Source organism: Nannospalax galili, unplaced genomic scaffold (genome assembly GCF_000622305.1).
Source record: "Nannospalax galili isolate Female #2095 unplaced genomic scaffold, S.galili_v1.0 scaffold617, whole genome shotgun sequence".
NCBI lineage: Eukaryota > Metazoa > Chordata > Mammalia > Rodentia > Spalacidae > Nannospalax > Nannospalax galili.
This window is the reverse complement of record NW_008341872.1, coordinates 3,756,121-3,770,027: the sequence shown is the minus strand read 5'-3', so window position 1 is coordinate 3,770,027 and position 13,907 is coordinate 3,756,121. Positions and strand designations below refer to the sequence as shown.

The window sequence follows — 13,907 nt, the reverse complement described above, 5'->3', positions numbered from 1 at the left end:
CTCCAACTTGGTTAAAGCATTAGCATGCACACTGATACCTTCTCCCAGGCTCTGTCTCTCTTTCCTAGTTGTGCTCTGTACTTTTTCTGCTGTCCTTAGTTGAGAGACTGTTGCTGGCCAGAGTGAGCAATCTTGTGTGCCTGCCTCACTGGGACTGGTCTAGGACCCTTCTTGCTCCCCTTCACCTAGCAGATAGATCTGAAGCCCTTGAGTGGTAGGTCTGTATGCCCTGCTGTGAGTGGCCCTCAGTTCCTTCCCTTGATCTGTCTATCCTCACCACATGCAATTCTTTTAAAGAAATTATTATGTAACTAGAATCTTCAGATTATGCACTCACAATCTTACAATGAGTTCATCCCAGGATGACTTAAAACAACAATAAAGAGACTCCTTAAAAAGGGAAACAAGAGAGCAGTACACACCATATATGTGTCATAGTATGCACAGCAGTGTGTGTGTGGCTCATCCAGTAGTTCCATTTTCTCTCCATGTCCCCATACTTTTCCCTGTCTTTCTATCCTTCCTTAATCTCAGTCATTGCCAGGGCAGTTTCGGAAAATATCATTCATTGGAACACATCTCTGAACCTGGATGTTAAGGCCTCCAAGGCCCAAAAGACACATCAACACAGCTCCTGGCCCAGCCCCACCTGCATTGCCTTAAAAACCTTCATTTAAATGTTTAGGAAACAGTTCTTAACCTTGAAAAAAACCAACCTGAAGTGATGCTCTAAGTCAAAGAAGTTTCCTTTAATAATTTAATTGTCATTTCATTCTTTATTTAACACAATGCAGTCAAGTGTCAAGCTCTGTACTTAGCATGAAACTGCACTGGAGAGGAAAGGACAAGCAGACACAGCCCTGTCCTCCTGCTCAAAGAAAGGTCTAACATCACTAGAGGAGGAAAGACAGGTTGTAGTTAATGAAGGACTTATTGAAACAGTTCAGATTCAAAAATTGGTTCATGCATTTTGAGAATCAGGACAGAATGCAAATAAGTCAAATACACCTCTGTGTGGCAATGGAGCTTCCAAGATGGTATTCTGGAGAGGGCCAAGGAAAGGTCAGTGGACCCATGAGCTCATAGCGGGCCACTACTCCTAACTGGCTAAGTAGAATGGTGCGTCCTCATACACGTTGAAAAGGGTGACAGGAATGTTAGATTCCAAGGTGTGGATTAGGGGCTATAATTCCATTTATTGAGAATTAAAAGACAAGGAGACAGAAAAAAGATAGTGTGCTGTGGGGGGCTTTGTCATGAGCCATGACACCATTACCAGTCAGAATGCTTGCTTTCTCCCTGCATATGATAATTGATTAGTGTCCACTAAGTACCACATTGCTGCTAATAACAGCAAAGGCAGAGCCTACAGAAGATTAATTTTCTTACATAGGGTCATAAATTCTCAACCAAGTGCTAAATTTATTCAATAGACAAGTCTACACAAGGGGAACATGATATTAGGTTTATGTAAACAGAACATCACCTTTGACACTAACAAGAAATTCCTAGTAGGATGACATGATTCTGTTCATGTATAAATTCCCCCATTAGGGTACTATTATATTTCATAATCCCAGTTATTGCCTGAATTTCTTCACACAAAATAGATGGAACACTTAACATGGAGAAGTATTTTTTAATATTTTATCATTTCAATTTTATGTGCAAGAGTGTATTGTCTGCATGTAAGTGCACCTGTGGCATGCAATGCCCACGGGGGTTAGAAGAAGACATTGGATCCCCTGAAACTGGAGTTAAGGATGTTTTTTAGCTGCCGTATGGGTGCTGGGAATCAAACCTGGGTCCTCTGCAAGAGCAGCCAGTGCTCTTAACCACTGGGCCATCTCTCCAGTCCCATGAAGAAGTATTTTATTCTAAACTGTTTGTCATCATTGATATTTTTCCTTCCAACTGCTATAGAAGAACGTTCAGACAGAATGTCTAAGTCTCAAAGAGGATATTAAACCTCAGTTGAGTCCTCTGCTACTAAAACTGCTATTTGATTGTTTAATGTAATCTCTATATGCTCAGGACAGTGACACAACTGTTTATCTAAAAACCAAGTAGAAATACATGTGGAGAACAGTGGGTGGTTTTCTAAAGATGGAAGAGTAAGAAGGAGAAAAAAGACGGAATAAGAAATTATGAGAACAGAGCAGGTAACGGTTTCTACTATTCAGCATTGCCTCAGTCCATGAGTTTGGCACCAAGCCCCCAGTGCAGTACACCCTGAAGCTCTCATTCCCAGGTGGTTGGCATTCTTCTCCCTTTTCCCCATTCACATGAAATTGCTTTCCTGACTATCTCCTCTTCTCTATTTAATATGAAATCATTGTAGTTAATATCAGCGAAGCCTTCAAGGACGGCATGCGGAGTTGCCAGTCACTCTGGCTTCTCACCGCCTTTTCTATAACATCATCTTCTTGCTTACATTAGAAAGCTCTTCTGAAGGCCTCCTGGTGCTTACCACAGGCTGTGTTCTTACACTGACTGTATAGAAAGCAGACTCAAAGCAAACCTGCCCCATTACACCCCAGACCAGGTCAGTGTGCCCGTCGGTAATAAAAAAAGAAAACTCTTTTGAAAATGCACTTTTTGATTGATAAAGCATTTATACCACAATCTGGAGGTAAAATTTTCTCCTTTCTTAGGTGGAAATCTGATGGAATTCATTCTGAGGAATGTCCTAGCCAGACTCTTGAAGACAATTCTGATACACATAGTACGCTTCAGCCAGCCAGCACCTTTTGACGTGCATTCTGAACCTGACCATCAACAGCTTTGAAGTACTGAGGTAGAGGGACAGCCATTGAATCCATAATGCCACATTTAGAGACCATTATTGCATCACCCAGCATTTACCAGATGTAAATTGAGCAAGGCCAAATGCATTCTGGGACCTTCCCTTGAGGGAAAGAATTTGATATTTCACCCTACCATGCCACACGCAGAATAATAAAGGTGCTCCCTCTAGGTAAGACGTTCTCAAAAATATCAATAGAAGTGGGTATAAGCTTTAATACACTTGAATCCAATTACCTACAATTTAATAGTGGCAAAATAATGTATGGTAATTGCCAATTCATTAGATTTTAATTCACCACAGGCAAACCTATGGATTTCCTGATATCTTTAAAAGCACTTGCTCTCAAGGTAAAGCATGGCATTTGCTATGTTCACTGCCATCATGACCATCTAATTTTAACAGCTTAGAATGCATCCCATTACTTAAACTGGATCATTTTGAGGTTTTCCCTGTTAATGCAGAGACATAAACCCAAGAGCTTTGCACCATCTCATTAAGCCTCCAGATTCCAGCAGCTGTCTGGCATTAGCTAAAAGCAATCTACTATGTGCAGAGAGTATGCAGGCATACTGTGCACACAGCATACCCATGACATACAACCTTTACACAAAGCATGGAGAGCCTGGTGAATTATGATATAAATTCCTTTAATTGTTATCCAAGGTATAAATAAAACTTCACCAAACTTACCTCGGTTCTGATTACAGTTCTCTCCTTTTCTCCCCAACTACCCACTATCATAACTTCTTCAGTAACCATTTCCTTACACTTGTCTGCATAGTTGTCTCGCCCAACTGTATATCCTAAACTCCTATGGCTTAGCTTTAGCCCATTTCTAAAGCTCATCATTATTTTGAGACAGAGTCATTCATATGTGTGTGTGTGTGTGTATAAAATCAGTCCAGCCTCAAACTTGTTATATAGCTGAGGATGACCTTGGATTTTGATCACCCTGCCTCCACCTTCCTATGGCTACCTTGCTAAGTTCTGTGTGGTGCTGGGTATCAAACATAGAGCATGCTAGGAAAGCTCTATACCAATTGCTACATCTCAAGTCCATAAAACTTTTTATTTATTTATTTATTTATTTATTTATTTATTTATTTATTTATTTATTATTTTGAGACAGGGTCTCACTATGTAGCCCTGGCTGGCCTAGAACTCTTTATGTAGACCAGGCTGGCCTCAAACTCACAGAGATCTTCCTGCCTCTAACTCCCTAGTGCTGGGATTAAAGGCATGCACCACCACACCCAGCTACCTATTTTTAAATAATCAGATTCATAGAAAATTTCAAGAAATGGACATGGTGGTCCCCCACATTTGTCACTCCTCTTGGCAAGTCTAAATCTTGCATCATTGTGACAGATAAGAAATATATACCTGGTGCCTGTCACTGTTTCCTGACACAAAGCTCCTAAACCCCTTGTAATTTCCAGAATTGTGGGGGAAATAGGAGCATATATTTTGTTGTTAGGTTTTTCTTTTTACTAGCTTCATTTCTTTAAGGAAGAGTTTTGTTTTGTAAACTTTGCTGGTTTCACATTTGCAACAATTCTCCTGCTTCTGCCTCCCAAATGCTGGGATAACAGGCCTGTACTGCTACACCTGACAAATATCTTTTACTGTAATAGTTGGTCCTATAGTCCCTGGTCAATGACACAAGGGCTTTTAGGAGCCTTGATATCTTCAAATTACAATGTTACATGTTAATGATATGACTGGTGACTGGGTCTCAACATGGCTTCAGGATGTGGGCTGGCTATTATATAATTAACCAATCATGCTTAAGTACTGGAACCTCCATAAAAACTCCAACCAACGGGGTTCAAAGGCCTGGCAATGATGTGGAAATCTTGGTAAAGTCCTCACCTGGAGAGGGCTTAGAAGCTTCAAACCTCTTCCTATAATGCTTTGCCCTATGCGTGTCTTCCCATTTGTCTGAGCCTGAGTTACATCCCTTTAACAAACAACTAAAATGTTTTTTTGAGTTCTGTGAACAAACTACCTTTCAGGATTGAGGGTTGTGGGAACCCTCAATGTGTAGCCTGTCAGACAGAGTATAGGGGTAACCTGGGACTTAGAAATATCAACTGAAGTGGCAGCAGTCTGGCTGGAGGAGCCCTTTAATTTGTGGGATTTGAAGGTAACATGTAGATAGGATCAGAATTGTCTAGAAACACAGTTAAATCCCAGAGCATCTACTTGATGTCCATAGAGAAACGGAGAATTGTTTGGTAAAAAAACAAACATAAACCACACACACACACACACACACACACACACACACACACACACAGAGGTGTCAGAAATGTAAGTATAGAGAGATGGGTTTGGTTTGACATTGATGCAATTCACAGAACTTATCTGAGTTTCATCAAGTTTGACATTGATGCAATTCGCAGAACTTATCTGAGTTTCATCAACTTGTAGACCTGTTTGTATGTCCATAGGACACCACATATACACCTTTGGGTAACTATCATTTTAACCAATACACAGAATTGTTCCTTAACCATAAGACTCTATACACTATCCCTTTATAGTCCCAAATCATTCATAATGTATCTTAACTGCATAAAATTTCTATTTTAAATACCCTTATTCCTGACAACTATTAATTTTCCCATCTTTATGGCTTCTTTAAAAGTATCAAGAGTGGCCGGGCATGGTGACACACGCCTTTAATCCCAGCACTTGGGAGGCAGAGGCAGGCGGATCTTTGTGAGTTCAAGGCCAGCCTGGACTACATAGTAAGTTCCAGGATAGCTGGGGCTACAAGAAGACCCTGTCTCAAAACAGACCAAAACAAAAGTATCAAGAGTGAATTAATATGGCATAAGCCTCTTGAGTTCTTTTTTTCCCACATAGCATAATTTCCTTTCGGTCCATGCCCTCTTTTTCTATTGATAGCTCTATTCCTCTTCGTCGAGTAGCAAGCTATCCAATGGGCATATCAATTTATTTACCCATTCACTCATTGACAAACACTTGAGGTTGAGTCCAATTTTTGGCAATTATTACAAAGTTGCAATGAATACTTATACACAAATTTCCATATGAACATAACTTTTATTTTCCTCTGAGATAACCGAAGTGCAATTGCTATGTTATGTGCTTAGTGTATTTTAATTTTAGAAGAAATTGTTAAGCTATTTTCCAGAGTAACTGCGCCATTTTACATTCCTGCCTGCGATCCATGAGTGACCCTGTTTGTCTGCGTCTTTTGTTTCCACAGTAACCTATATTCCCCACTTAAAAAGTTATTTAAATTGTTCTATTTTGCAGATTTTCTATTTTTCTTTTCTTGGCTTTTGCAGAGTACAAGCTCATACGAAGTTCAACCAGCAGCTGAGTCCAGAGACTTCATAGATGTGCTCTGATCATCTGGCAAGACTTCAGGTGATTCCCAGGTGAGCTTTTTCATAGGGAGGATCAGAGTGTTGGTGGGCTCTGTGTCTCTGAGGACAGCAGCCCTTGAAGCTCGGTGCCTAAGTCTATTCTTCATTTGTGTGCAGGGGGTATGGGAAATGGCTAGGAGTGAATTGTACTTTTTTATCGATTGTATAAAATAATTGTTAACCCCCCTTTCCTTTATCCCCAGTAATGCTTCCTACAGAAGCAGCCCAGTAAATCCCGATTATTCCCCTTTCCATCATTCCTTTGTCATCGTTCAAACATGATCACTTTTTAAAAATACCACTATGAATTCAAGAATGTAAACAAATGGCTTTTTCATTATCATGCTATATATTTATAATAGCTATTGTTTTTATTTTATTGAAATTTGAGCATTTCATACATTTTGATCACATTTAGACCTCCCCCCTGCACCCCCTCATCACCATCCCCCACCAGACTTCATGCATTTTGTCATATATGCTAAGGCCTATCAAGTCAAATTTGTGTCCCCAGAGGTCCCTTGGTGTGAGTTCAACCACTAGATAAGTTGAGCCTGGTCAACCTATGTAGGTGTCACTCCCTTAAAGAAGACCAATTCTCTGTCAGCCATCACTGATCAGTTGCCAATGGTTGCTCAGCTAAGGTTGAGGCTTCTTACCCATTTCCCAGTTCTATGCTGGGTTTTGTCTGGTTTGAGTTTGCATGGGAATTGTACATGCTGTCACCACTGCTGTAAGTTAACATGAGAAAGTTTCCAGAAGCCTGGAAACTGGTCATCCACACCCCTGGCTCTTACAGTCTTTCTGTCCCCTCTTCCACAATGGTACCTGAGCCCTGGCTGACAGATGTTTAATATAGGAGTCCTATCCAAGGACATGCACTCTGCAGTCTCTTATTCTCTATATTTTGGGTAGTTGTGGCTTTCTGTATTAATCAGCATCTGTTACATGAGGAAGCTTTGCTGATGAGAGTGGAGAGATGCATTAATATGCTCTCTACCCTCTGTCCCCCTATGTTCACTGAGGTGTAGAGGTTGCATTGTATACGTGTCACTTAGGGCTAAGCATCTCCAGACACTTATTCTCTGCATTTGAGCAGTTGTGGAACTCTGTAATAATCTCTATCTGTTACAAAAAGAAGCTTCTTTGATGAGTGGTGAGAGGTATACTTGTCTGTAATATAAGGATACATATTGAGCATTTAGTAAGAAATTACATTTGACTTGGAAAGTGATAGACATAGGTTTCTCCAGGATCTATGACCTCTCTAGTCATGTGTGTTTGGCTATGTTTACAGTTGTTCACTGTACCACCCATTGGGCAGGCTTTAAATCCAATTAGATAGCTACTGATTGCCCTCAAGATAAAAGTGCCACTACTGCACCAAAAAAAAAAAAATAGTTTGCTGTGCCAGTCATTGTTTTGGCTATTAGGCTTTACAACTGGGTTGGACCATTGATTGGTTTTCTCCCTTAGCAGCTTGCATAGTATTCTCTGATATTATGTGAACTAGTCTTTAGGGAGGAGGATTCCAGGTCAGTTCCAGCTTATTTGCTTGAAGTCCTGTGTCCAAAGTATGTCCCATCTTCAGCAATAGCAATTACCTTCAAGTTCTTGGAGGAAATCAAGGGCTGTGGCAATAGCCTGTGTTACTTTGGGAGTCTCTTGGACCACACTGACCAACAAGTTGAAGGGCTGTTTCTCCTGTTTAGCACTATTTCCTCATATAGTCTTCAGCTATATACATGCACACACACACACGCACACACACACACACACACACAATGTATATGATGTTTATTTTTCAATAGGCTTTTGAACTAATACATCTTCCTCTGGCTTTTCGCACCACTTAAGTATTATTTATCTCACCTCCCCGCGACCCCATATAACCCTCTCTCCTCCCTCCCCAATCAAAGTACCTCACTTTATCCATGTCCTCCTTGACAACACCAGTCTCCTACTATCCCCCCCCTCCCAAGCTCCTTCTTTCCCTTTACCCCCATGGTTCCTTTCCATTTTCCTGACTCCTGCAGTTGTATCAGCATTATATACTCACATCTAAGGATTTGGAGTTCAGATCCAAAAATTAAAGAGAACATATGTTGCTTGTTTCTCTGAGTCTGTGTTACTTTACTTAGTATAACAGTTTCTAGTGCCATCCACTTACCTGCAGATTTCATGAATTTGTTTTTCTTTACTGCTGAGTAGCGCTCCATTGTGTAGATGTACCGCATTTTCATTATCCATTCATCAGTTGAAGATCATTTAGGTTGTTTCCATTTCTTAGCTATTCTGAAAAGAACAGCAATAAACATGGCTGCACAAGTATCTCTGCAGCAGAATGACTCCTTTGGGTATATGCCCAGAAGTGGAATATCCAGATCATATGGTAGATTTGTTTTTAGTTTAAGGGTTTTCCACACTTATTTCCACAGTGATTGTATCAGTTTACATTCCCACCAACAGAGAATGAGGGTTTTTCCTTTACCCACATCCTCACCAGCATTTGGTATTATTTGTTTTCTTGATCTTAGCCATTCTGACTGTGGTAAGATGAAATCTTAAAGTAGCTTTGATGTGCATTTCCTTAATTACTAAGGATGCTGAACACTTTTAAAGGCATTTCTTAGCCAATTTTTTTTTCTTTTGAGAATTCTCTGTTCAGATCCATAGCCCATTTTTAAATTGGATCATTTGTTATTTTGCTTCATTGTTCTTTGAGTTCTGGATACTAATCCTCTATTAGATATGTAAATGGTGAAGATTTTTTTCCACTCTGTGGGCTTCCTCTTCACTCAATCAGTTGTTTCCTTTGGTGTACAGAAGCTTTTTAGTCTAACAAGGTCTCATTTGTTGATTATTGACCTTAATTCCTGAGCAACTGATATTTAATTTAGAGAATCCTTCCCTGTACCATATTTTGTAGGGTACTGCTTATATTTTCTTCTAACAGTTTCAGTGTTTCAGGTTTCACATTGAGGTCTTTGATCCATTTGGAGTTGACTTTTGTGCAGGGTGAGAGGTAGGGGTGTAATTTCATTCTTCTACATATGGATCCAGTTTTGCCAGGACTAATTGCTGAAGATGCTATCTTTTCTCCAGTGAGTGTTCTCGGCCAATATCAGATGGTGAGATATATATATATATATATATTAGACTGGCTTATAGGATAGAGTCCGAGGAATCCAGCAGTGGCTATGCTACATTGGAGAGGCTAAGAATCTGGTCATTGCTCAGTCTGTGAGGCTGGATGTCTCAGCAGACCCAATCTGGTTCTGAAGAGCTGAAGGGATCCTGGAGAGCTGCTCATCTTCAGTCTACCTTGGAATCTAAAGAAGTTGGTTCTACTATCAGCAGAGGAATGCCACAGCCACAAGCTGAAACCACCAGTGAGAGAGAAGGCAAGCAGGCAAACAGGGAAAGCTCCCTTCTCCCCTAGCCTTTTATGTGGGCTGCCATGAGAAGGTAATGCCCATATTTATGGTGGGTCTTCAGGCTTCAAATAATCTGATCAAGAAAGTCTCTCTCCTTCCAGTTAATTCCAGATCCAGTCAAGTTGACAACCAAGATTAGCTATCACAAGTCCACCCCTTGTCAACTTGACACCCAATTGCATCTCCTCATGTCATGCTTAATTTCCAAATGAAAACAATGGCAAGGTCATAATTCTGTCTAACATGATATAACTGTCCCACATAAATCACAAACATATATTTTAGAATAGGTGCTAAGGTCCTTCAGGAATGCATAGCATCTTAGTATCTCATAACCTAAATATAACAATATAGATTTACAGCACTTAACACTTACCTCAATAAGTGTTGCAATTTTTTAAAAAAAGCAGAACACAAGCATGTATAGATACACAAGTATGTTCTTAACAAAAATGGGTGAGAAACACTCGTGTCAATTACAATCCTCATTTCTGCAACTGGTCACACGGCCTCAGCTGGTATTTGTAGCTACCGTCCTCTGCTACCCAGTCTGAACCTCAGATGGCTTTAGTGCTTTGTTCCTCTGATTTACTTTTCTTCTTCGGGGATGGAATTCATTGCATCTTCTTTGTGTGCTTTCAATATTTGTCAAATTGTCTCAGTTCTTTTACTGCCTCTCCCTTCATTTCTTTTGATTTTCAGCAGTTTTCCCTCCTTTGGACTTACCTGCTTATTCCGTCTTGTATTTCTACTTGCTTAATGTTCAATTCTAAAACTTCAAGTTCTTTTTTGGTGCCGTCACCTCCTTGGCAGAGAGGATGATGCTCAGATACAACATCCAGAATGGAAGAAAGTACATGAAATTGAAATGATTTCAAAACTGCTTTAAAAACTCATTTTGGTCTGCCTTAAGGGGCTGAGACAGCAGGCATTTGTCTTGTGGCTTGGAAAAATTTGGATCACGGGAAAAAAGTAAAAACTGACAGGTGGTCCATATCTAAATCTCCATGGAGTCTTTGAGATGTTGAGCAGGACTTTAGTGCCTTTTAAAGCAGTAGTGGTTTTGCTCTACTTAGAGAAAATTGTTGTAATTTATAATGACGTTGCTCTCAGTGGGAAAACACTCAGGGGCGATCACCTGCAGGCCATTCCCTTCAGAACTCTAAGACCATGGCAGGCCCTTTTAAGAACAGGTTTTCAGAAGCGTTCCTTAACCCTTGAAGGCCTTTTGGCAAGCATCTGTGGTATTTGGGAGAGCAGCCTACAGAGTATGGAGCATTTAATGTCACACCCACTTCAGTTATTATATCATTAAATTTCCCCCAAAGCATAAGACACTATATTAATCAGCTGGATTTTAAAGAGGAAGAAATTAAAATTCCAAGAAGCTTGCCAGGGATCACACAGAACAGGCTTTTGAATGCAGGCTTGTTCTAACTCCATGAGCATAAATTGTTTTACCTTCCATTTGAAATTAGAAAACAGAGCACAACAGAATTCATGAACCAATGGAAGAGAATAGAGAACTCAGAAGTCAATTCATGCATCTGCAGCCAACTGAATTTTACAAAGGTGCTAGGAACAGCCTAGAGTGGTGTTTTCAGGAAACGGGGCTGGGAACATTAGAATCCATATTCAGAAAAATTAACCAACCTTCACCTCTCACCAATTAGAATAATAAACTAAAAAAGCTGATGAAATATTTAAATATAAGACCTGCAATTAGGAAGCCACTAGAAGAAGCACAGCAGGCAGGCTTCAGGACATGGGGGGAAAGACCCCAAAGGCTTAGGAAAGACAAGCAAAAACAGACAAATGGGATTGCATCAAACTAAAAGGTTTTCATACATCAAAAACTCCATCAACTGTTAATAAAAAAAAATCTGTCAGAAAATCTTTATAAACATTAGCTGACAAAGAGATGATGTTTAGAATGCACAAGGAATTTTAAAAAATCAGCAGCAAATATCAACCCAATTGACTATGGCAAATTTATTTAGAACATACAAATGGCCAAGAGTCACATGAAAGGATGCTCAACATCATTAATCATCAGAGAAATGCAAAACAAAACCCCAAAACAGGTATTACTTCATCCCAGTAAGAATGGCTAATCTTAAAAAGTTCTGGTGAGGGTGTGGAGGAGAGGGAAGTGTTGGACACTGCTGGAGAGAATGTAAATTAATGAAATGATTATAGAAACGTGTAAAGATTCTTCAAAAGATTAAAAATAGGATTAGCACATAGCTCAGTAATCTTACTCCTGGGAATATATCCAAAGAAAATGAACTCGGCATGTTGGAGAGACATCTGCAGGATATGTTCATTGTAATACTAGTCACAAACACCAAGAAATGGAAATAGCTTAAATTTCCATCCATTGATGAATGGGTAAAGAAAATGGGATACATACACACAATGGAATACTATTCATCCATAAAAGGAATGAAATACCATCATTTATGACATGGATACAACTGAAGATCACTATGTTAAGTGAAATAAGTCAGGCACCAAAGAAAACTAATGTCACTCATGTGTGGAGTCTAAGAGTTGACCTCACAGAAGCTGAGAATAGAACAGTGTTTATCAGATGCTGGGAGAGTAGTAGGGGCCGGGAGGGGAGGTGGCTGATGGATATTAAGGCACAGATATAAAGGAGAGGTGTGTTTTATTATACGACAGAGTGACTGTAGACGAAAATAATGTCCTCTATATTTCAGAAAGCTAGATAAAATGATTTTTAGAACAAATGAGGAAAAAAATATGACAAACCCAATTTAAATGCTATGCAATGTGCCAAAACGTGACGTTATTCTATTTTTCCCACTTTTATTTATTTACTTTCCATTCATGTAAGCCCATGAAGCCTACAACATCACATGGATGGGTTCTGTGTCCAGTGGTGTTGGCAGGAAGGTTGCTTTGAAATTTGACATGAACCTTGCCACTGTTTGCATGAGCTTGAGTTGTTCGTTTCCAAGATCCCTCTGGTTTTGTTTTGTTTAAAACCAGGAGTTATCATGGGTTTTTTGTTTGTCTGTTTGTTTCATTGTTTTTGTTTTGTTTTGTTTTGTTTTTCTTTATGTACATAATCACATGTCTTGCCTAAGTAGAATTCAGGTTCATCTCAGGCATAAACACCTTCAGTTTCAAGACAAGCATGCTCTGTCTTTGGTTTGAGAGACTCTACTTAGAGCCAGAAAAAAAGCCTTGCACTGCTTTCTCTGACCCACAGGCCTCTTGCTCAGTGGTAAGTCCATCGGGCCCTCTGTGCCTTAACTCCTCCAGCCTCATTCACCCTCCCATCTCCCCCGCTGTCTCTCCTCCTAGCCTGGGTCCTGTCCCATTCCTTGTCTTGGTGCCCCAGACACCTGGGGAAGCACCACTGCTTCCTGATCATTTGCATCCAGACCAACTCAGTGCCTTGCCAGGTCCAAGGAGCACTGCCTTCTGGGCCTGGCCCCGCCCTCACTTCCCTCTGCTTCCCTGGGCCTGCAGAAACTGCAAGCCTCTCTCCGACCCCAGGCCTCTCTCTCTAGGGTAAGTCGATTGCCCTGTCTGCGCCTTGACTCCCTCAGCCTCATTCACCCTCCCATCTCCCCCTCCGGTCTCTCCTCCTAGCCTGAGTCCTGTCCCATTCCTTGTCTTGATGCCCCAAACACCTGGGGAACCACCACTGCTTCCTGATCCTTTGCATCCAGACCAACTCAGGGCCTTCTCTGGTCCCTAGGAGCACTCTGGGCCTGGCCCAACCCTCACCTCCTTCTACTTCCCTGGGCCTGCACCACCCACCAGCCTCTTTCCTGGACTCTGGGGCTGATCCTTTGACTCCAGACCAATCCAGCTCCTCAGTGCAGTCCCCAGGAGGCATTGGGGCCTCTTCCCGCCCAACCTGCTTTGCATCTCTTAGTGGCACTGCCACCAACTGCCATAGACCAGCATTTTTCCTGGGCCAGGCTCCCAGGCCAGTCAAACCCCCAAATTCCTGAGGCCAAAATCGGTCCTGGAGGGATCCAGACCTTAGGAGAAAGCCTGAAAACATCTGAACCTCACCTGAATTGAGCCTCTGTGGGAACTCCTGAAGATGAAAGCAATCCGGCCACTACAGTATAAAATCAAAAGAGAGATCCGGAAGCCTACATGAACCAGCTTATCATGCCCAAAAAGTAAACTACAAAGACACATGAAGTTCACAAAAAGAAGCAGACCTAAACTTGAAGGCCTGAGTCTCACACAAGAATCAGAAACTACAAAAGA

At 40.9% G+C, this 13,907-nt stretch overlaps 1 protein-coding gene and 1 non-coding gene across 2 annotated transcripts in view; one reads left to right on the top strand and one right to left on the bottom strand.

The window, feature by feature from the left end:
* The window catches only part of Iqcj (IQ motif containing J), a gene marked incomplete at its 3' end in the record, with an annotated part of 198,837 nt that overhangs the window by 37,234 nt on the left and 147,696 nt on the right, over positions 1-13,907 (bottom strand).
* Positions 2,454-2,583, top strand: LOC115071102. Its single transcript, XR_003850217.1, has one exon. It is a non-coding gene; the product is annotated as a small nucleolar RNA SNORA51 (small nucleolar RNA).